This window comes from Carcharodon carcharias, chromosome 17 (assembly GCF_017639515.1).
Source record: "Carcharodon carcharias isolate sCarCar2 chromosome 17, sCarCar2.pri, whole genome shotgun sequence".
Taxonomy (NCBI): domain Eukaryota; kingdom Metazoa; phylum Chordata; class Chondrichthyes; order Lamniformes; family Lamnidae; genus Carcharodon; species Carcharodon carcharias.
The window spans coordinates 81,407,191-81,432,174 of NC_054483.1; the positions used below are offsets into that span (position 1 = coordinate 81,407,191).

The window sequence follows — 24,984 nt, forward strand, 5'->3', positions numbered from 1 at the left end:
ATGACACGTGCCATCATTTTGCTGATGATTGAAAGTAGGCTGAAGGGGCGATAATTGGCCAGATTGGATTTGTCCTGTTTTTGTGGACAAGATATACCCAGGCAATTTTCCACAATGGTAGATGCCAGTGTTGTGGCTGTACTGGAATAGCTGGTCTAGAGGTGCAGCTAGTATGGGGTGCAAGTCTTCAGTACTACTGCTGGAATGTTATCTGCGCTCATAGCCTTTGCCCTATCCAGTGCCTTCAGTTATTTCAATTGGAGTGAAGTGAATTAGTTGAAGACTGGCTCTGGTGATGCTGGAGACCTCAGGAGGAGGCCGAGGTGGATCACCCATTCAGAACTTCTGCCTGCAGATAGTTGAAAACACTTCAACTTTCTCTTTTGCACTGATGTGCTGGGCTCCCCATTATTGAGGATGGAGATATTTGTGGACCCTTCTTTTCAGTTAGTTGTTTTATTGTCCACCAACATTCATTACTGGATGTGGCAGGACTGCAGAGCTCTGATCCAATCCATTAGTTGCGAGATTGCTTCGCTCCTCTATCGTATGCTGCTTTCGCTGTTTGGCATGCAAGTAAGTCCTGTGTTATAGCTTCATCAGGTTGCCACCTCACTTTTAGGTATACCTGGTGCTGCACCTTGCATGCTCTCCTACAGTTTTCTTTGAACCAGGGTCGATCTCCTGAGCTGATGGAATAGCAGAGAGCGGGATATGCCAGGCCACGAGTTCACAGATTGAGTGAATATAATTCTGCTACCACTGATGGTGCAAAGCGCCTCATGGATGCCCAGTTTTGAGCTGCTAGATCTGTTCTGAATCTATTCAAAACCCATATAGCACAGTGGTAGTGCCACACAACACGACAGAGGATATCCTCAGTGTGAAGACGGAAATTCATCTTCACAAGGACTGTGCGGTGATCATGGACAGGTGCATCTGTGACAGGTAGATTGGTGAGGACAACTGTAGGTGTTTCCCTCACCACCTGTCACAGGCCCAGTCTGGCAGAATAGCCCTTCAGGATTCGGCCAGTTCGATCAGTAATGGCACTACTGAGCCACTCTTGATGATGAACAGTGAAGTCCCCCACCCAGAGTATGTTCTGTGCCTTTGCCACCCTCAGTACTTCCTCCAAGTGATGTTCAACATGGAAGAGTACTGATTCATCAGCTGAGGTGGCAGGAGGGGAGTGCACAGTACATGGTAACCAGCAGGAGGTTTCCTTGCCTATAAATGATTTGATGCCATGAGACATCATGGGGTCTGGAGTCCATGTTGAGGACTCCCTGGGCAACTCCATCCTGACTGTATACCACTGGCTGCTGCCTCTGCTGGGTCTGTCCTGCCAGTGGGACAGGACATACTGAGGGATGGTGATGGTGGTGTCTGGGATATGTCTATAGATTATGTTAGGCTATTGCTCAACTAGTCTCTGGGGCAGCTCTCCAAATTCGAGCACAAGCCCCCAGATGTTAGTAAGGAGGACTTTGCAGGGTCAACAGGGCAGTGTGTGCTGTTGTTGCTTTTTGTGCTTATGCTGATGCCAGGTGATCTGTGTCATTTTATTCCAGTGTGCTAACCAGCGGAAATCCTTTTCCCCTATTTACCTTACCAAAACCTCCTCTTTTCTGAATACCTTTATCAGATCTCTTCATAACGTTCTTCGTTTTAAGTAACTATACAGAGTTATTTGCAGGTTGCAATGTATGAAAAGACAGCATGTAGATTGAAAATAAATGCTGTCAGTCTGATTATTTAAACAGACAACCATATTTACTAAGCCAAAACCTGTTTGCTATTACAACTGACTGGATCATTATATGCTATTGTAATACTGTAAGTGCATGAACTGCTGTATTCATAACACAGCCAAAGGAAATATTTCTTACACCCAAGAAATTTGAAGGATTGTTAACACACTATTCTATAATATTAAACTGTGTAGCCAGCCAGGGAAATGAAGAACGTTCTGAATCACTGCACAAAACTTGTACTAGAACAGTTTCACTATATTTAACACAGTACATTTTAACAATTAAAGGTTTTTCACTTACCTGCTGGAACAATAAAGAGACTATTCTGTCTAAGTACTTCCAGAAGAGGACGATAATACTCTTTAGTCTTTAACTTTTTTTTAAAACTAAATGTTACAAAGCTGAAGTGGGGAAATTCATAAAACCTAGTTCCTTTGCTGCAGTTGCTGTGAGTGAAGTCAGTCCATTTGGAATCATATTCTGCACATTAACTTTTCGCCATACAGCTGATTTTTAAACCAGTCATGGAAAGGATTGAGTGGCACTATGCACAACAAATAAAATTGTCCCTGCTGCTCTAAAATCTCTGTTCAAATCCCATCTGGAAAGAAGAGATTAAAGATAGACTTTACAGTTTACTCCTTATAACACCTGTCTTTTTACACTAAAAAAACAGATTGCCTGGCCAATTACCACCCATCAGCCTACTCTCGATCATCAGTAAAGTGATGGAAGGGGTCATAACAATGCTATCAAGCAGCACTTGCTTAGAAATAGCCTGCTCACTGATACCCAGTTTGGGTTCCACCAGGGTCACTTAGCTTCTGACCTCATTACAGCCTTGGTTCAAACAAGGACAAAGAGCTGAACTCCAGAGGTGAGGAGAGAGTGACTGCCCTTGACATGAAGGCAGCATTTGACCAAATGTGGCATCAAGGAGCCCTAGCAAAACTGGAGTCAATGGGAATCAGGGGAAAGATTCTCTACTGGTTGGAGTCATACCTAGCACATAGGAAAATGGTTGTAGTTGTTGGAGGTCAATCGTCTCAGTTCCAGGACATCACTGCAGGAGTTCTTCAGCATAGTGTCCTAGGCCCAACCATCTTCAGCTGCTTCATCAATGACCTCCCTTCCATCATAAGGTCAGAAGTGAGTATGTTCGCTGATGATTGCACAATGTTCAGCACCATTCGCGACTCCTCAGATACTGAAGCAGCACATGTCCGAATGCAGCAAGACCTGGACAAAATCCAGACTTGGGCTGACAAGTGGCAAGCAAAATTCGTGTCACACAAGTGTCAGGCAATGACCATCTCCACTAGGGGATCTAATCATTGCCCCTTGATGTTCAATGGCATTACCATCAGTGAAACCCCACCATCAAGATCCTGGGGGTTACCTTTGACCAGAAAATGAACTGGACTAGCCACATAAATACTGTGGCTACAAGAGCAGATGAGAGGCTAGGAATCCTGCAGCAATTAACTCACCTCCATACTCTCCAGAGCCTGCATCTACAAGGCACAAGTCAGGAGTGTTATGGAATACTCTCCACTTGCCTGGATGAGTGAATACCAACAACACTCAAGAGCCTGACACCATCTGGAACAAAAGAACCTGTTTGATTGGTGCCTCTTCCACAAACATTCACTCCCTCCACCACCGACACACAATGGCAGCAGTGTGTACCATTTACAAGGTGCACTGCAAAAATTCACCTAGGCTCCATAGGCAGCACCTTCCAAACCCAAGACTGCTACCATCTAGAAGGACAAGGGCAGCAGACACTTGGAGACACCACCATTTGGAAGTTCCCCTCCAAGTCACTCACCATCCTGACTTGGAAATATATCACTGTTCCTTCACTGTCACTGGGTCAAAATCCTGGAACTCCCACCTAGCAGCACTGCGGACATATCTACACCACATGGACTGCAGCGGTTCAAGAAGGCAGCTCACCACCACCTTCTCAAGGGCAATTAGGGATGGGCAATAAATGCTGGCCTTGCCAGTGACATCCACATTCCATAAATGAATTTAAAAAAGATCCAGTTTGGGGTATAAAGACCGGGAGCTGGTTTATAGATACCAGGATCCCACAATCCAAGTCAGAAGAGAAAGGCAGTTAAAGTCTCTTCCCTCAGCCTGTTATAATGTGAATGTGTTTAAAACAAATTTCAGGATTAGCTGCCATTTTCTCCTGTTCATACGTATCACTAGTTTTCGGTCATGTATCTCAACTTTTCTTTGCACACTCGAAATGTGTTTATTTGAAGGGCCGGAAATATGTTTCTGTGAAATATTTTACTATGGTGAATAGTGATACCTCTTGAGGTATGTAAAGGAATTTGTTGCTGACTTTGAGAGAACCAAGGCAATGCTCCCTTTAGGATACTTTAATAAAGATTGCCATGATTTAAAGCCAACACGCTTCTCTGTCATAACATCAATGAGTCATTAACCTCGCCACCACCCCCCATAATCATTAGACATAATTTTCCTTTAAACACACAGACGTAGCTTTTAATTTCCTCTCAGTCCTGTTACTTCTTCCCCCTCTTTTGCACACATTTGCAGGTACACATAACTTTAGTTGCTGCTTTCTTAGAGGTCGGATGTGCTGCAACTTGTAGTAACAATACTGAGTAACGATACTCATTAACTGTCATAACAGGAGTACAACTGGTATAAATAGTGCACGGTGCATTAATTCAACACTGTAATGTGGAAACGTGACAGCTTATTGAATCAGCAAGGGGATACACAAAAGCTTGCATAACAAAAGAGGCCTTTTAGATCGTTACAGATAGCATGACAGAACAGCAAAGCACCTTCCATGCTACTGAAAGGCATTCCACTAATAATCAAGGGTTCTCTGCATGCTGGTGATGACATTATGTGGAGGGAAGGTGTGTACCATGTGCCCACCCACTACATATGAAATGACGTATGCAAAGTGGTGTCATATTCGAAGAAAAGTACCGAAGTAAGCAAATGGGATCACTCTTAGTGCTATGCGTGCATATGCCTAATTATCCAAGGGGTTAAATAAGGGGTATGGGCTCCTACATCTATGGAGAGCTTGAGAGATGTGGTTCACACAACACAACATCTCAGCTCAATCAGAGCTTTTATTTACCACTCATTTTTTCGGGTTTAAATTTTACTGACATCAAGCTTTGGGAGAGATTAGGTAAATCCTAATTATTATCCACAGCTCAACATATATATGCAAAACATTGGGAATATTGATTTAAACTTTCTTTACGGTGTGGGAAATGTTTAATATGGACAATTTCGGAGATCTTCTGAGGATCAACTTGCAGTCCTGCGGGCAATGTACCTCTGAGCTACTTACCAGGATGTTGTCAGGTGTGTACATGGAAATGGTGCCCAGTGAAATCAGACTTTTAAGGTATTAGCTATGTGATTGCAATACTTGGGTAAAAGAATAATATTTCACAGTCCTGATAAGAAATAGATGCTTTCCATACAAACACAAGCCCACTGGAACTCTGTGTAAAATACAGAAATGCTTCTGCAGCCTTTTCTCCAATAGGAAAGAGGGAAATATAAATTAAGATAAGGTGTAAGCATAGTTGAACAATACAGCTCTATCCTTTTCAATCAATCCCCATGCTGTTAAATAACATCAATGCCATTATAAGCCTTCTATGTTGGTTGAGCATCTCATTAATATTCCAACTTCTGAATGTTCCTCCACAACAGACATCCAACAGTGCTGGACTTACTGGAGAACTCGTTGCAAGTTTACAAGTGATAAAGTGATAAATTGTACTGGAAGTCCAATTTCCTTCTGTTCATTCAGTACAAAGGCTAGATGTCTCCCTCATGTGAGGGCACTTGTGCCCTACAAAGATAAAAGCTTGAACCACTTTTGTTCTAAGTGATAACCTATTAGAAGGGGGAGGACATGGGCAACGTTTAAATATGGACGATTTCAGAGATCTTCTGAGGATCTGCTTGCAGTCCTGTGGGCAATGCACCTCTGAGCAACTTACCAGGATGTTGTCAGGTGTGTATGGAGATACCCTATTCTTGTTACACTCTGCATGTTTTGGAGTATTTCAACCGTCATTTACTTGGAGGCTTGTTCTGCTAAGGGGCTATGACTTCAGAGCCTGCCATCCTTCTTGTGCTTCTGTGCACATACCAGTTTAGAAGGCTGAGTTCCAAAAGCAGCCATTCGTCTCTATGACCAGACACCACTGCTCAATCTCGGAAGTCTCAGAATTGCTCCTTAGTGGCTTTGCTGAATGCATTTCCAAACACCTCAAAATCAATCTTTACATACCTTGTACTGTGCATTTAAACACCATGGCATCATCAGTGGAAGCTTTCATAGCAGATGCTCCAGTTCAGTTTGCCTGAAGTGTTCCCTACAGATGCTACTGACACTGCTTATTGCTCACCAACAGCCTGCAGTGCAGCAAACTCTGTCCTGATGAGTGCAAGACAAAAAGCTTCAATGTGTCTCTTTTTTTAAGCAATACTCAATAACAACTTGTTCAGCTCTTCATTCTTGGAGTAACCACCATTTCACTGGTCAAAATTACAAAGCAACCCTGCCAGGATGGACCTTGCTCAGCAACAACCAAGCCCCCCTTCCCCTTTTCACCCTTGACCAGTGATTCCTGAATATGATGAACTTTAAACCCATCACCAATAACTCCTGATGACTGTGAACTTTGATCCAGCAAGACTGCGAAGCAAACCCAGTGAAATCAGACTTTTAAGGTATTAGCTATGTGATTGCACTACTTGGGTAAAAGAACAATATTTCACAGCCCTGATAAAAAATAGATGCTTTCCGTGCAAACATAAGCTCATTGGAACTCTGCGCAAAATACAGAAATGCTGCTGCAGCCTTTTCTCCAAAAGCAAAGAGGGAAATATAAATTAAGATAAGCTGTAAGTGTAGTTGAACAATAAAGCCCTATGCTTTTCAATCAATCCCCATGCTGTTAAATAACATCAATGCCATTATAAGCCTTCTATGTTGGTTGAGCATCTCATTAATATTCCAACTTCTGAATGTTCCTCCACAACAGACATCCAACAGTGCTGGACTTATTGGAGAACTCGTTGCAGGTTTACAAGTGAAAAAGTGATAAATTGTACTGGAAGTCCAATTTCCTTCTGTTCATTCAGTACAAAGGCTAGATGTCTCCCTCATTCTTATTACTAATTGAAAGATCCCCTCCATTCAGTACATTACACAATGATAAGACATAAAATCTGGCCAGGAAAGACAAAAGCTTTCAAAACTGCAGAACCAGAACATTTGCATGTACTTTTAGATAAAGAAGTAATTAGTACTTGAGGAGATAAGGGTCGTTTGAGTTTAAATGTTTTATTTTAGGCACAAGATAATGATCTTGAGACCTGGTAATTACATAATAATTCTCATATCCTCACTATGCAGTGGGTGTTTTCACAGTAGGTCATGTTCAAGACTCTGTTAATGGCACTTCACATAATTCTTATATATATATGGCAATTCTTATAAATAAATATCTCATAAATGCTCCGTGCTTAGCAAACTCACAGGATTTTATTGGAGCCTATAATCATATTTTTTTAGAGTCATTTGAAAAGTATCCTTTAAAAGAAAATCTGTTGTCTGCTTTAAATTACTCTGTAATAACTGAGTCTTTACAAACTACAACTTTCTTCTACAGTTAGGCTGGGTGATACATGTGAAACGGAGCGGTGTACTTTTAACTCGGGCACCTAGGTTCAAATTCAAGCCAGATGAAACTCTGCCTCTATCCATCTCTCTCTCTGACAGCTGCTATGAGTCTTAAGTGGTAATGAGTTTAATGAATTCTGGCCCTAACCAGGACAATGAGATTTTAGCACTAATTCACCAGTCTCAAGATAGAAAGCACAGCAGAATGGAAATGTCTTGCTGGTGCTGTAGATGCTTCTCAATGGACTTCTGTATGAATTCGTTGACCGATGTGTTTCACACTAATTTACATTTCATTTGACCCAAGAAGCGTTCATTCTTTCATTGCCTGCAAGAGGAAAGCTTTGCACTTTCCATTATTTGTGTATGCTACAGCTATTTATTTTTGCTGAAAGATATTGAGACAGGACATGCAGTTGAGCCTGAGACCTTATACACAATGAGTTCCTGCCAACATAATTATTTATTTAGTCAATATTACTAAATACAAAATCAATAAAACTTGAAGGGGAACTCCTCTTATTTTTTCAAAACTATCTTATCTGATTGCTTTCCATATACAAATCAGAGCACCTAACAATGCAGAGACAGGGAAGTACAAAGGTTAACTTCAAAAGAAGTAAGCATGCACAAAGAAGTAAAGCTTTTTTTGTGCTCTATAGTGTCTGTTTTACACTAAGCATTGGTTTATCTTGCTTGCTTAGCCAAATCTTCAGAACCTGAGAGAAGCCTAACTATAAAACAATTAGAAACCATGTGCTCCTACAGCCATGAGATGCAGCCAGGAATGGAGGTATGCACTCGAATAATGACCCAACATCAAGCTGCTTCAGGTGTCAAGCCTGATTTGCGGACCTTTCTGTTGCACTCCTGACTGAGCAACGCCAGGAGAGTTCCAAAAGGGTCACAGATTTTTGACTGTTAAGATGATGTTCTCTTCCACAAATCCTCATCAGCAAGTTGTAAAATTGTGGAATAAAAGTAGCACATTTGAGTATTTATCAAAATAGTGACCAAGCTGGCATTTTTTTCAAAATAAGCTTTACTGGATGTTGGTTTTAGCAAATATGACCAATTTATACTGGAACTGCTGAAGGCTGGGCTGGATCAACGTTTCAAAAACCAGCCACACAAAACAGCCCACTGACACCAATATAAAAACAGCTAAATAATGGGACAATCACACCAGACACGGGCTATTTTCAATACCCCTAAATGGCCTCTACACGAAGGAACATCTGGCTACTAATTTCTGTCTAGACACTTGTGATTGTAATACCCCTTTCCTACCTACATCAAAGACAGGCTGCTACATTTGCCTGTATAAATGCCTTGAAGCTTGTGAACAATTGTTCATTTGAAACCATTTCCATAAAATAGCTATTTGTTGTGCATAAACTAAGTAATTTCTCATTTTATTACAATAGCTTTCTTACCAGACACTAAAACAATGCCTTATACTCCTCATTTAGAACTACTTATAATAGCCTCCTGCTTGTGGTAACCTGACTCAGGAATCTTCAATGACTATTTTCAATCTGTCCAATAACCAAACTCCCATTCCAGCCAATGCCACAAGGTCAATCTGGTGAGCTGGAACTGTAACCCTGCAATATACATGCACTAGCTAGCAAATTTCTTTCATATTCTGGAGCCAGCCCATTCAGTTCAGTTTTATCAGCTCAATAAATAACTTGCTGCTGACGCAATGTCAGTCCTAAATGTCTGCATGAAAACTCACCAAAACACACTTGTAAAGCAGATGAATAGTAAAACCAATTCACCATCAAGGGCTACAATTTAGCTTCATCTAGCTGAACCAGCAGTATGCAACCTCACACGCCCGACCTTGTTCCTTTACTTCCCAAGGACGGGCAGGCAGGCAACTCCTAATATAGGTCCGATGAAGGATCACATTCCAAACTAGTATGACCATTAAGGTTTCAGTGAAGTGAAGGTTTGCAGTAGGCTTGTGCATTTTTAAAAATCTGTATCCACTTGAATTGTGAAAAATACTGAGCAGTACAACAATAAGTGACTCTCACGCCAATGCTTATTCAGATGTGATCCTGGGACACTTAATATCTGTGAGCTAGCCCCACCCACCCTGCCAACCAGTGCTTTTTCTACTAAAATGACAGACCTGTATGTCTATAAAAACGAACTGTGTCAATGTTACTGCTGCTGGAATCAAGCAGCAGATAGAACAGTGCACAAACAGTTGGCTCACGGATGCTGCTCTCCAAGAATCTGAGTTAAAACAAGGCCAATATAAAAGATTAGATGGTGACAACAAATCTATCACTGGTGGTGTTTTTGGTTGGAACAATTTGTGGTGATGGATTGAGAGTATCACACAAAACAAGTATTGTTATAACGTTAAAATGTACTGGCTAAAGTGCGATCTTTCCTATTGTGACAATTCTGAAATGTTAACCTTTTCAGGTACAGATTAACCTGTTGCGTGTCTCTCACATTTTGCTTTTATTACAGATTTTCAAGCACTCGCGGTTTCTCTTCCCTTTTCAACTGTTAAAAAATAACTTCAAGGCCCAAAGGAACAGAATCAAAAGTCACTGTATTTTCCAGTTCCATTTCTGCTTCCCCACGCCCCCTCCCCCCAGAAAGGTTGTAATTTTCTTGAAGCTCACAGGAGGTAGGGGAAGTGCCAAACTCCTGCTGACAGCTCCAACACCTATATGTTACATTCATGCCACTTTTCTGTAACTCCACTGCTGTAAAAGTAATTCTGAGCAGCTTTCGGAAGGGAAGGATCATCACGGGGTTGGCCCTTTTGACGATTTTTTTTGCTCCATACAAGATAAAGCAAGACCATGACTGTGGCCTCCCAAATCAAACAAATTACTGGATGCACTTATCTTCTGCGTACATTGGAAAAAGGTCACCTGTGTTCGACATAATATTTTGCAACGCCTGGCTTTACTCAACCCTTTTTGCCCCTTTGTGAGAGCTGTTAAATAGAGCACAAGATAATAAAAAGCCTGCTGAAATTATAAAGAAATATATGAGGAATTGAATGCAGAATTAGATAGTTATTATAAAGGGTATATAAAAATATCAGTACATTGACAGAATGTGAAATGATGAAAGTGAGATAGGTCAGCTGGGAAAGAGGGTGTAGGATTGGGATCCAGGCTGACAAACACACTTTCCAGCAGGGCTAACAGTGAGGTGCTGGAGCCCTGGCAGTTTTTAACTCCCTAAATCAGGGATACTGAAGCTAATTAAGGGGCCCCTGTGGTTGGAGCTGGTTAATTCAGCATGGAGTAGAGATCAACATGACACTATACCGATAAGTAGAGCTTAATGTTACACCGTTAAGATCTAAATCCAATCCTGGATTTGTTTAAAATACTGAGGGTGTGAAGGAAAAACACACTTACTCATTTTCAATGAATTATTTATCTTGAACCCCTCGGTTAATAACACATTAGGGGGTAAATGCCCTCAGTCTGAATATTTAAGAAATCTTTTTACAGACATTCAGCACTGGAGACTGTGGTACTGTAAAACTGGTTCCTGCTTATAAATTTCATCTGTGGACAATTGGAAACAGAGCTGCCCTCCCATTTACACCAGGACTGGTACTTCAGGCAGCAGCTGGAGTCAGTGCAGTTTAAGCTGTAACTCACAACATGGAAGTCAGCAAGGTAAAGTGTAAAAATATGAAGAGAATACAAATGCAAAAGAGGATTAAAAAGCACTTAATATCCCTGCATATTCTGTTTATACTGACATAAATTCACTTGCCTAACACCAGCATTGTCATGTTACAATATAAACTTTGTATCACAGTGGAGTAATGTCGTATCATTTCACTCCCACATAATGGGCCAAAACAAGAGTCCAACAAATAGAAAGTGGCTACCATGCAGGAGGCGGAGGCTCATTAGCCTAGGGATGTTGGGATGTTTCTCCAAGACACCAAATCTCCTCCCTACTCTGATGCCATCACTGAATGGAAAAATGTCTCTCCCATCATCCCTCACCTTAACTGTGCATTTACACACATGTATGTGCATTCTGTGAAGGTGTCCCATAACTAAATGGCTAATGCTGCACTACCTGCACCTACGGTAAATGAATAAATAGAATTGTCCTCTCCCTCTACTGGTTTTCTCCCAGATTTAACTGAAACCTTCTTTCCTAACTTTGTAAATTTGATTCAGCACAACCACAATGATAATTGTAAACTGCAGATCTTAAATACACCCTGGAGGAACAATTTTACACATGCTGTACAGTATATCTCAAACACACAACAAAGGCAAGGCTTTTAAGTGTGAAATGTCGTTACGGAAAATATCTAAGCATTTGCTTCTGGGGCTTGAAATTCAGATAGGGCTGGAAACGATTCTCTAGTTACAGTACAAAGCAAGGAATGAGAAAATTCTCCTCACGACCTTCAGTATAATTAAAAACTCGGAGGAAAAGCACTGGTATTACTCAAATCACATTCAGCCATAATTTAACAAGAATCAGGTAAAGTGCTGCAAAACACAGATAAAATGTACCACAGAAACAAAAACACATTTAAAATGTCTACTGGGGATGCTGCTGCAGATATTTTCATGTTGAGGTGACTTGATCGTATAATATAAAGATGAGGACCACGGTAAAATCAGTGACACTGGAGACCCAGATTTTTCACAGGCTTCTTTCAGCCTTACTTATCTGCACTGCACTCAGCACATCAGCATTAACAAATGTAAATGGAGGGGTGTAGTACTCTCTGTTTGAACAATGCTCTCCTGAGTCTCCGACCTTAAAACACTAAAGGCTAAAGAGAAAAGACTAGGGGTGGAATTTAATGCCCTTCCCCAAGGCATGTTTGGTTGTGGAGGGGGGCATTTAATTGGGTGAAAGGGTGGGGAATGGGGCCCCTATCGCCTTCCCACCTCTACCTCAATTAGGTATGTGGACAACTTCCCCATCCCACCTCTAATGGAATTCAATAAATGGGCAATTAAGATCCTTATCTCACCACTGCCGGCATTCATCCAGTGACGGGTACAGGACTTGCCTTGTGCAAAAAGCAAACCCTGTCTGGTCTCCTTTTGGGGAGGGGGGTGGGGCATAGTTTCAGGTACTCGGTGTCTGACCAAGGCACCCAGCATCAGCAAGGCGTTGGGAGGTGGGGTGGGGGGGGGGGGGGGGCTGCTGAGAACCATCCCACTTGCCCTGCAGCCGAACCTCTCCCACAACCCCTTCCATAATCACTCACCTATGGCCTGGGTCCCTTGGCGATCCTGGGCTTCAGGTGAGTACATTACTGGCAGCAGCCACCACTACCACCTCTATGGCATTGCCTGTCAGCCTCTTATTGGCCAGCAATTCTCAGGGGAATTTGGGGGTGGAAGAGGGAGATGAGATTTCTGCTCTACCGGGGAATTCCCGCTGCTGCCCAGATAAATGCCTGATCAGCACTTAACGGGCCTTCTCGAAAGTAGCAGCCCTTAATTAGACAGGGAACTTGTCTCCATGACTATTAAGGGGTGAGCAGGTCAAAATTCCGACAAGTAACCTTCTCCCCCTGGGAGTCAGTTCAGGATATGGAAACGGTCCCGGCACCTGATTCCCTGCCTTCACAGTGAAAACTCAGCACTAAATTTCAGGCCTTGAATTGTAATAGCATCAAGAAATGCATTATTATACTGACACTAAATCAAACGACCTTTAAATTGATGCTGTGAAGTACTTCCAATTAAACAGGCAATTATAAACCTTTCTTGTAATACCTTTAAAACAAGTCCCCAAACTCTTCACTTCCCTCACGGAAAATGAGTAGTTTGCTTCAAATCGAAATTCAAGTTCTGTGTTTATCACTTTAATGTGGCTATTTATTTTTGTTTCTTTAAATACAATAAGACACTGCAGTCTTATGCACATCATGAATACGCTGAAGCGCCGCACCACTATATGGGTTTGACCCTACAACACGGTTCCCAATCTTAGAAGTCTGCTGAGGCACATGATCTTAAAATGAGCCATCATTTAATACTTTCTAAAAACAAAAATTGGACTTATCTTTATTCATCCTAATTTTTTTAAAGTTTGCCAACGTAGGACAGCAAACCTTCAATACTTGTCGACCAACTGAATCTACCTCCATTGCCCCTCAAGGCCAACTTCACTTGCAATGTCACTCAACAAGAAACAAACAATGGGGCTTCATTTCAACAGTACCTGATATCAGACACGCAATGCTTGGTGCACTGAGCTCCCTCACTTCAAGAGATTCAAAGATCATCCCAAAGCCACTCACAAATCCAGCACAAATCCAGCCCTGCAAACTTTGGCCAGTATGAATGAGCATAAACAGAGAGCGGCCTGCAGTACTAAGGTGGAAGCAGGAGGAGAATTCCTGCTCTTCCTAGCTCCAAATGAAGGCCAAAAAAGCAATCTGCCAGTCTCTTCTGCTGCCTTCAGCAGTCCCTTTAAGGACAGCTGGTTAAGTCGCTTCACAGCCTGGAAAGCTATTCTTAATGAATTTTCCGAGAATAGGTGCAGGAAAACATTGAAATGTGGGCTGTGCTCTTTTTAGAACCACTCAAAAAGCCCTGCAAAATTTAGCCTGAATGCACACATAAAATGAGTACAGGATGCTACACTCAAAGTTGTTGTTGCACCCGTTCTACACCTGTAAAATGGAAGCATCAATATTGAATGTAGACCCAATGTTTTTAATCCGGCCTCAAAAACACCCCTTAACACATCACTCTGGCATCAGATTCAACCCTGGTCATTTTTTTATGGGTGAAGTTAGAAAATACCTATACTCCCACAGAATTACAATTTCCCTCTTAAATGAGCTACTAGCCACTGCAGCTGTCAAACAAAGTGGACTTTTATACCTACATCAAGTTCAAACCCAGGTTCCAGGGGTAAAATAATATTGTTTCCAATTACTGCAGCACTCAGTCTAAGAAACAAAAGTGGCTTAAAAGCAGCTAATGTGGATATACTCAGCACATTTAATCTGCTGTCAGCTACATTTGCTGTTTTAACAACTAGTTGAAAGGAAGATGATGCCAGAAGTAACTTATTTGTTATTTAGTCAAAAGATCAGTGAAGTTATCAATAAATGCTGCAAACTCACTCAGAATAGTTAACAGAAAATGGCTGCCTGTGTTGATAAGCTGCTTGCTGATTCGATCTGTGGCAGACATTCATTATTAGGATTATTTTTGCCTTTAACAGATGTTGGAAAACTGTAGCATTACTTTCCATTTGTACATCTGCCAATATAAACTGACACAAAACTCCTTTGCAAAACATCAACTCTGTGTACATGGATAAAGATATTGGAGGACTTCTGCTTTGTGAAGTGGATTCAAGCTATCCCACAAAGAAATCATGATCAAATTAATTTAAACAGAATCAAAAGGCACTGGAATGATAAAGGCAGGGTCGCTTCATTCATCAAGGTCCCACTGTAACTAAGTTACTTCATAAAATACAAAGTGCAATCTGTGCTTCTTTGAACTGGCCACTCAACTCTTTTTCTCGCCAATGTATGGTTACCAAGGCTGGAACAAGTAAGTTCCTTGGGTGCTGGCAGTACACCGGTAACCATCCAAGTAATTATTCTTCATGTCTAGACAGTGAGGAAATTGGCAGGCTATCTTGAATTGAGGTTCCTGTGGCTCAGGGGCTCTGAAGCCACTTGGAGTATTCTCAACAGGCACTGGCCTATTTGGGAGACACACTGAAAATGGAAGTGCAGAGATCAGCAAATCCAGCACAGGCCTGGGACAGACCCTGGGCCCTTCCTGCTGTGTATGGGGCTCAGTACCACACCAGGTGAGACCAGGTGACAGTGAGGCGTGGTGGGAGGTGGGTATATAGGGCTACGGATAATGAGACTTAATTTAGACAGAGATTCCAATAATGAAAGTCTTCACCTCGTTCGGAATAAATTCTGCTCACAGGAACAAAAGTCAAGCGTGGGATAATTGAGAATTTTATAAATTTAGTAAGTCATAGGGAAAGAAACACAAAAATGTCCCAACAGTTTAAGAGAACGATAATATATTGAATCAATGGGCAATAGCTTCTAAACAATCTCAAATGTGATTGCTATAAAGGCATGCTTTAATGAAATAAGGCTCTAAATTCAGATATAGGTAAAAATAAGAATTAAACGTATTCAATTTATGATAGTTGAAAGCACTATCCATGGCAATGCACAAAGTGCAGCGCGTCAAGCTACATTCACTACATTCAGCAAGTGCAATACATTGATGACCAAGTATTGATTAGTCATTTGAAATATATTTTGGCTGCACAATTGTGTCTGTAACTGGAACCTTGAAGGGAAATTAAGTAAAAGAGAAAATGGTGTCACATGACATAGTTAGGACACATTTCCTCCACGGATACAAGAAAAAGAATTTTGGTGGGGGTGCGTAAGGCAACTAAAGCATTTTTTCCATGCTGGATGAAACAGAATGCTGTAGGACCAGGAATAGGATGAATGCCCAACCATAACAATGCAACACTACTCCTGACCTCCATCATGTTATGTTGAATGTAAAGCACATCACAACAAATACTTGGACAGAGGAGAGGAAAGAAGTGGGTTTGAGGTTTATAGTGCGTCACACACATATTTACTTCAGAAAATACGCAGGCCATTTTTATTGCTGTGATGGATAGGCCAGGATTTTCCAGTGCTCGGGTGGTCTCTGTGGGGCTGGGAGCGGTTGGGAAGCCAACCGCCACCTGCGATTGGGCTCCGACCGCGATTTCACGTCAATTAACAGCCAGCCATCGTGAAATAAGCGCTGCAGCACTGCCGGGGTGGGGGTGGGAGGGGCGCAAGCGTGGAAGTTCATGGGTGCGTGCAGTAAAAGCTCCCTGAGGCACAGAGCTGCCTCAGGCAGCTGAAGGTTTTTAAAATAAAAAAATAAAGATATTAAAAATAATGAAAACGTCCCCTCATGTGACTCTGTCACATGAGCAGGGACATGTTAAACATGAATGTTAAAAGACCTTTTTTTAAAAAAATCACTGGTCGAAACCCCATCCTGCCCATGGATGACGTTTCGCCAACAATGCAAACACTGCTTGGCTTTATCACCCGCCCGCCAGCTGAATGGTTGGACGGGCAGTGAAAAGTTTGGATCAATTACTTCATTAAGGGCCTTAATAGGCCACTTAATTGTCAGCAGGCGTGCTGCCGGCTCCCGTGCACGCCTGCCGACACAAATATTGCGAGAGCGCGCGATGATGTCATGACGCTTGCCCGACGTCATCACGCATCATTTTACACTTATTCAGGTTGGGCACACGCCTGCCCAACGAGCGCAATATTTTGCCCATAGAAACAAAGCACCATTTAGAATAGGAGTTTTTTATGTAATTTCATCTCCGCTGACGCTCTACAATGTTGACCCCAATTCCTTTGCCATAAGTCCTCTTACATACCTTCAATACTTTCACATTTGAATACACCAACCCTCTCCTTCCTGGTCTCTCATTCACCACCCTTCATACACTCCAACTTGTGAAAAACTCTGCTGCCCATATCCTGCTCACCAAACCCATATCACATCAAATTAAAAAGTTTGCCTTCATCTTTAAATTCCTCCATGGCCTCAACCCACCCAAACTCTGCAACCGCCACCAGCCCTATATCCGGTCCCGGCAAACTCTTCATTCCTGACTTGGACGTCTTGCACATCTCCCTCCCTTCAGCCCCCTATTGGGTGCACAGCTCTTTAGCTGCCTGACTCAAACCCTCTGAAATTTCCTCCCTAAACCCTTCCACCTCCCTTTCTTTTTAGAACCACCTCAAAACTCATCTCTTGGACTAAACTTCTGGTCATCCTTCCAAATATTTCCTTTATTGACTTAGTGCCCATTTGCCATTCACTTATTAGGTGGTTTTAACATTAAAAGTGTTACATTCAAGCTAATGTTAGGAGTGTAATATAAAGTTTTGTGAGGTACAAATTATGTTGACATTATTAATTTACATAGAATCAATGATTTATAGAATAGTTATAGCTTAGGAGGCCATTCAACTTAGTCATGTCTGTGCTGGCTCTCTGTAAGAGCAGTTTAGCTGGTTCCATGACCTTGTCCTTTCCCCATTTCCCTCAAAGATTTTTTTCCTTTTGTCGATCTCATTCCCTCTTGAAACCCTTGATTGAATCCGCCTCCACCGCACTGTCATGTAATGCATCCTAGATCCTAGCCACTCGCTGTGTGGAAGTTTTTCATGGTTCCCTCGTGTCTTTTGCCCATCACCTTAAATTGGTGTCCTCTGTTTCTCAACTCATGTGCAAATAGGAACAGTTTCTCTCTATCTATTCTGTCTAGACCTGTTATGATTTTGAACACCTTGATCAAATTTCCTCTCCACCTTCTCTTCCCTCAGGAACACAACTCCAGCTTCTACAGTCTCTCTACATAACCAAAATCCCCCATCCCCGGAACAATTCCCGTAAATCTCTTCTGTGCTCTCTCTAAGGCCTTCGTGTCTTTTCTTAAAGTGCAGTGCATACATATATCTCAAATTGTAGATACTAACTTGATGTTCTCATTTAGGATTTGTCAATAAGCAGATCCAGAAAATTCAAAATGGAGTCATGGGCTGCAGCCTTTGGGCTATAGTATACACACTGCTGCCTTAAAAAGATTCCTTATAAATGTGGGCAGTTTTTGAGTCTCAACTTGTTCAAAGGCGCATTCCTTAGAAAGAAATTACAGTAACTAGGAATCAGATCTCAACCCAAGAACAGCTTTGGAAGATTGTCGCCAGTATGAATACAATGATACTCACAGCTCATTCCAAGAGTACAACAGAAGCTCATGTTTGGAACAGCCTTTTATTCTTTATACATACCATGTGTATGGATCTGTTACCAGAGAAACGTGTGTATTTCTGGTCTACATTACTTTTTCTCATGCTTTAACAGGAAATCACTCACTTTAGCTGCTCAGAAGATCTGTCAGTCAAACAAACCACCTGATAAAACTTCAATACAGTCCGGATACTATTCCTATATCTCCCAGTAGATCTCCAACTAGATGACAAATTTCTACAAGACTAGATCTAACCGGGGCCACCTCACACCATGCGCTGATACACTGACACGCACAAATGGATCTTATCACATTAGAACTTTTAACCTCTGAAATAGTAACTATAATTCAGACTGAGCATCAGATGTAAAAATATCTCAAGATATTCAAGGGTCACTTTTGTCACGCTTGATGAGTCATCCTTTGGTTACACTTCCATGACACAAGCTCAAATAACAGGGAATCCTGGAACGTTCTTGCAGCTGATTGGCTCATCTGTAAACACTCCAGCTGAATAGCAGCAAACTAAAGGTGCTGTTCCAAGGCCTCAAAGGCCCATATTTCGCAGTCAACAGTGAAGTGGCAGGGCTGGCCACTGGCTTTGAAGAAAGCTGCCCAAAAAGTGCTACTGACCTCTGTGGTGTGGATTTCCCTTTTCCCTGCATCACTCTGAATCTGGCACCAATTCAAAGGAATCTCCAGGCGTCCAGCAAGAGTGATGTTATCAAGCAGGGTAAGCAGCCAATCGTAATGAAGAATTAACACAGACAGCAAAACAGGAAGTGGAATACACTGATTATCCTTCACTTTTAATTACATTTGAGAGGGCAAAATACAAACAATTGGAACATCCCAATAGGATTAAAACAGATGCTGAAAAATCATTAACAAACTAATTCTTTAAAAAAATTAAAAGTCAAATATATCATAGAGAAATCTGACATTCTACAAATATAAAAGTACCAGAGGAGTTTTTCAGCAATAATCCTGAAACACAGTACACCATTAAAAGCCCAATTACACTTCTCTCTATACCTTGAGGTTCTCTTCAAATGGAGCCAGTCTGAACTCCAGCCATTCACCCTTCTCATACTCCTCCCCATGTTTGCTCAAATTTCACCACCTGTTGTTTTTATTGGTGTTGTAACATGTTGCGCCAATATTGCCACCATTTCTCTTATTTTTTCTCTCTTCTCCCTCTGCTGTCTAAATCTCATATTATTGCTCTCTTCACCTACTCTTTCTATCAGGTCCTCTAGATAGTGATTGTAAATTTCTTACTTCCCTTGTTTACAGCGCCAACCATCTGGCATAGTTACTGTGCATTTTCTTAACAATGTATAATTGTATCCAAATCCATCCCCCCTCTGTTTATTAATTATTTTATTTTCATTCATGCCTGGTCCCTTGCATTAATTTGAACACTATCTGTATTTATTTGCTTCTTTCTCATCTCAAAATTTTTCTTTCACTCATTTTCTAGTGACAGCCTTTCTTCTTTTTACAGTTTACTTAGACCTCACACCACCACCTGCTACAAGCGATGGGTAACACCCAACCCATCCAACTCCATCAGCTGCTCTGCATTATATGACAATGAATTATATTCCGCATAAATGCTATTCTTGGCGTGATGAATCAGTGAATTCTTTGACAAACTCCAAGATTCACTAATATATGTACATTAAAAAATATAATTCTGGAGTACATTTCTGGTCCATTGCACTTCAAATGACATAAACACATTTCTACATTACACTTCAGAGTATAAAGAAATAAAGGAGCTATCTTCTGGCAGAAAGCCAAAGGTTGAAATAAATGTGGCTTCCCTTGGCCAATGATAAACATAAGGTTCTTCAGTGCCCTTCATACTGATCCATTTATTAGCACAATCTCTGCTATTTGCCCAAAGATGTGAGCTCTTGCCAGCAATCAATTCCATGGACATTGCCAACTCCCAGTTACCGCATTCGTGGGATAATTCCGGATTACTGATCCAGAAAATGTGTGACTTCAAATCCTAACATGCAAAGTTTGAGAATTTAAATTCAGTTTTAAGAATCTGAATGTGCTGCCTGAGAGTGTGATCGAGGCAGGTTCAATTGAGGCATTTAAGAGGGAATCAGATTGTTAGCTGAAAAGAAAGGATGTGCAGTGCTACAGGGAGAAGGCAGAGGAATGGCACCAGGTAAAATTGCTCCTACAGAGAGCAGGCGTGGTCAAGATGGGCTGAAAGGCCTCCTTCTGTGCTGTAACGATTCTGTGAGCAAGGAACACTAAATGCTGGAACAAGGATTTATGCAGCTTCTCAACTGATACTTTTACAATGTTACTCAAGTGTTCCCTTGTCAGCAACTGGTCTTTGCAGCCTTAAAGGGACACAACCCTTCCTTTTTCAGACAACACATTACATTTTACACAATTTTAAGCAGCAGCAGCAAAGATTTTCTCGTTGATGTACATATAAAAATGTTACAATGAATGTGCACTTTATCTTTCATATTTCACGTTTTGTACTTCCTGGATCATACCTCAGGCATCACACTTGATATGTCCATCATGTTTTCACATGATTGGCTCAAATTCCACATTCATAAAATCACCCTCAAATCACAAGTGATGAGATACTGAACATAAATCAAACATGAGGAAAGAAGGTGGAAATCCTTCCAATTAACAACTACAGCAAAAATCAGCAAAAAAATCCACAATAAAAGGAGAAGGGGAACAAAGCAAATTGCTCCAAAGAGTTACAATTACAATGCCTGGGTGTGCCTATTTAAAATAGGAGCATGAAAGAAAAAGGCCAAGTTGGCAACTAAGCATTATAACCATCCTTTCAAACCAAGACAATAGATCGGCCAGTCTGTATTAAATTCACTATAATCGCACTCCCTTTCATACTGGCTTCCCCTAAGAATTTCCTGTCACACTAATTCTGTCATGTTACTTTCATCACACCTGTCAATCAAAATTAAATTTACCTGGGATGTTAACTTTTGTTACAAAGGGATTAGAAGAGTAAAGAAATCCTACTGCAATTTTACAGGGCATTGGCGAGGCTACAGCTGGAGTACTGCGTGCAGTTTTGATCTCCTTATTTAAGGAAAGATAAACCTGCCGTAGAGGGGAGCACAATAAAGGTTCACTAGACTGAGCGCTGGGATGAAAAGATTGTCCCATGATGAAAGATTGAGTATAAAGAGCGCATAACCCCTGGAGTTTAGAAATATACGAGGTGGTCGAATTGAAACAAAGGAAGTGGAATTTTACGGCCCTGTAACATCAAGGTGGGACCAGAAAAAGTGGTGAGCCGTTCAAAAGTCCATTCACTTCGGCGGGACTGAAAATCCCGTTGGCGGGAGGGGTTGGAAAATTCCAGCCATAAAATTCTGAAGGGGCTTGACAGGGTAAGTACTGAGAAAATGCTGAAGAATCTAGAACACGGGGCTACAGTCTCAGAATAAGGGCTGGCAGTTCAGAACCCAGATGCAGATAAATTTCAGCGCTCAAAGGATTGCAAATCTTTGGAATTCTCTACCTCAGAGAGCTGGATGCTTGGTCATTAAGTTATTATTCAAGGCAGTGGTACTAAAGGAATGAAGGGATATGGTGATAGCGTGGGAGGTGGAGTTGAGGTAAATCAGCCATGATTATACCGAATGGTGGCACAGGCTCGAAGGGCCAAATGGCCTACTCCAGCTTCTATTTCTTACGTTCTTATACACTTATTACTTCTAGGTCCTCTAACTTCACCTCCAAGATAAATGATAGTGTTGGACGCTTACTTCCAAGAGCTCCAGCTCCATTCCTAAGATTGTTCTCCACAGCTTTGCCCAACCCCTGGCCTGATGCTTCTTAAGTGCTGGTTCCCTCACTGATAATGCCCTCCTCAGCCTGATGTAACTCAAAGCCAACCTGACTGTATCCACTGTCGCCCCAAACTGACCACCCCAAACTCAATTTAATCCAATCCAATCCCTATGCCTGAATTAGAGTTACAGACCGAGTGGCCTGACCTCTTAAAATACTGTCTGTTGCCTTAAAAAGAACTAAAGGCTCCTGATAATGTGGACATGTGGTTCCCCTCACTGCTGCAGATAGCATCCCAAAATTATTTTCCCCAGCACCATGCATGGGCGAGCTTTCATTTAAAATATATCCTCACCGGTTTGGGTGACAGACTCTGGAACTAGATGCCTGGGAAACCCTTTTCTAGGCATTAGGCAAGTGAAGGAAATTATTTCCCCTTCATCCATTTCCCCCACACCAACTCTCCGCAGAGGTACATTTCCACATTCCTTCTTCTTACAATGTCTCCCTCCTCCTATACTCACCCTGTATAGGAACCTGTATAGTTTCCCTCATTTCCTCTTCATCTAAAGCGGACCACCCATATCTTTCTCTCTACTCCAACCTTTACAAGAAAACTCCAACTTCTATTCTTTCTTTCAATTGTTTTTTTTAAAGCAGTCATTGTAACCACTCCCATTGTTTGCCAGCACTATGTCAGCTCTTCCAAACCTAGACAAAATTCCTGCTCCTCCTCCACACTGCCGACTTCACTTGCCCACTCCTACAAGGTGCTTTCCATTCCTCCCAAACACAAGGACCTCCTACCAATGGTACAACAAATTCCCTACTTCTCTCAGGCTCTACCCGCCTCACAAGTTCCCCACATTCCAGAATACCGTCTAACAAACAATGAGTGTCACCAAAGGAGAACTGCTAGTTTATTTATTTGTAAACACACAGCACAAAAATGCAGAGGGGGAAACCAGGACATGGTTTTAAGAGACAAAAACCATTTTAAAATGCCTAAGTGAACACGGATTCTTTTACAATGCCCAATACATTAACCCTCAAATTGTTCAACATTTTGACGAATGCTAGAAATTAGCTGTACCCGACGAATGCATTTTGTGCTCAGTGCTACAATTTTCTATTAAAGGAACCCATTATTAATGTACTACAAATATAGCCAGATTAAAGAAATAGTGACAAATTATTTAGCTTTCCTTTTTTTTTGTTAGTAGTCATTATATTGTGGAGCAACTCAAAATTCAAACATTGTCGACGAAGTGAAGTTTCAGAAAGCACAGTGCTGCCTGCGTGTGACATTGAGGAAAATGACGAATTCTCCTTCCTCAGAAACAAGAATAGCAGCTCTTTAACAAAGGAAGCAACAATTTGAAGTGGTGACGCCAGTGCATACCATCTCTTTCAGAATTGCCTATGAATCTTAGCAACGCACCATAGCAACAAAGCATGTTAGACTCCATCGCAGGGTTCTACTGGGTACCACGTCACCTTGCTCAAATCAAATGTCCAGATAAAAAGCTAACTATAGAACAGGAGTTCTGAGAAAGATCAGTATTATCATCATATTGTAGAACTGCTGTTGGATGAATAATGTGCCACATGAGTAATGTCATTATCACACAGCCCAAGGACCCAGTAAAACACAGCGCACTCACAATCACTTGGATGTTTATGTGTCGTCACACCCCTGCAGCATGTGATATTCTCGATATCCTATGTATTGCAAAAAGGCACAACTGACTAGCAGAATTTGATTCGACAAAGTCACTTTTTTTTCTGGCAGTTGGGGCCCTCTGTTCGATGCCAGTTCGGACTCGGTGGGAGGTGCTCAGTGTGCTGCATTGGGGAAAGCTACACCTGAAGTTCAAAATTAAGTGTTAGAATTCAAAGCGAAATCGCTGTGCATGCTGCTGTGACCAGCTTGTCAGCTCCACTCTCTGTGTTGGACTGTGAAGTTCTTTCAAGGTCTGAAACGGAAATGACTGCAGATCTTTATAAAACACAAAGTGAATCTGGCTCTCACCATATGTATGAACATCAAACAGTGCAAATTATTAGTTTCCAACTGAAAGGGTCGCCCACCTCATTGAAAGACTTAGGGTAGCAGAGATCAGTGATCCTACTGGTCTATCAGAAATGTAACAATAATTACATTGGTGAAATTTTCAATCAAAACATCCTTTGAGAGTTGAAGGAGAAAGAACATACTCATATTGCTATTAAATGATCAACTGAAGTCTGCAAGATGCATGAATGCAGTTTCCATAGCTATCCATAAGGGGGCACTTTAATCTAAAACTCATCTCCAGTTACACTACATCAGCCTCCACAATGACAGCCATCTGAGATATATCAAGCTGTGCTATGTCAAAAAATGGATCTGCTCTTTGTCAGGGGCTAATCTATTAATTAAAAATACAACATGAAATAACAATTATTAATACAAACATACATACAAAGGAAACAAGTATTAGAACTGGTGAGAAACAAGTGATTTATGTTTCTCCCAAATAAACCTTCAACCCATCCTGCAGCAGGATGATGTCAGAACATTTTGACATATTAGTGTATGCTCTATGTTCTGCTCCATGAGTCAAACTCCACTCTGAATACATGACAGCCACTGCATTTCCTTCTGTTATAATGTGCTCTGTGACCACTTAACAGCTGCTGACATAGCACTAAACTAACTTGCTTCACACATCTGTAGATACAGGGACAACCTCCAGCAGTGCCTGAGACTAGAAAGTGCCACCCACGTGTGGTGACGTTCATCACTTCTTAATGAGACCCCACTGCCATTTAGCATCTACATCAGCCAACACCCCATCCTACCTGACCTTTCCCCTATCCTGTCTG

At 41.5% G+C, this 24,984-nt stretch overlaps 1 protein-coding gene across 5 annotated transcripts in view; it reads right to left on the minus strand.

The window, feature by feature from the left end:
• The window catches only part of LOC121290130 (C-terminal-binding protein 2), a 321,857-nt gene that overhangs the window by 196,722 nt on the left and 100,151 nt on the right, over positions 1-24,984 (minus strand). The window contains exon 1 of one of the 5 annotated variants that reach the window (XM_041210338.1): positions 9,212-9,229. The exons of 3 other annotated variants lie outside the window; for them this stretch is intronic. The gene's annotated coding sequence lies outside the window, so the exon portion shown is untranslated. Of the gene's footprint in view, positions 1-6,072; positions 6,091-9,211; positions 9,230-24,984 lie in introns of those variants that run through there. One more of the 5 variants, XM_041210339.1, reaches the window with a different exon arrangement.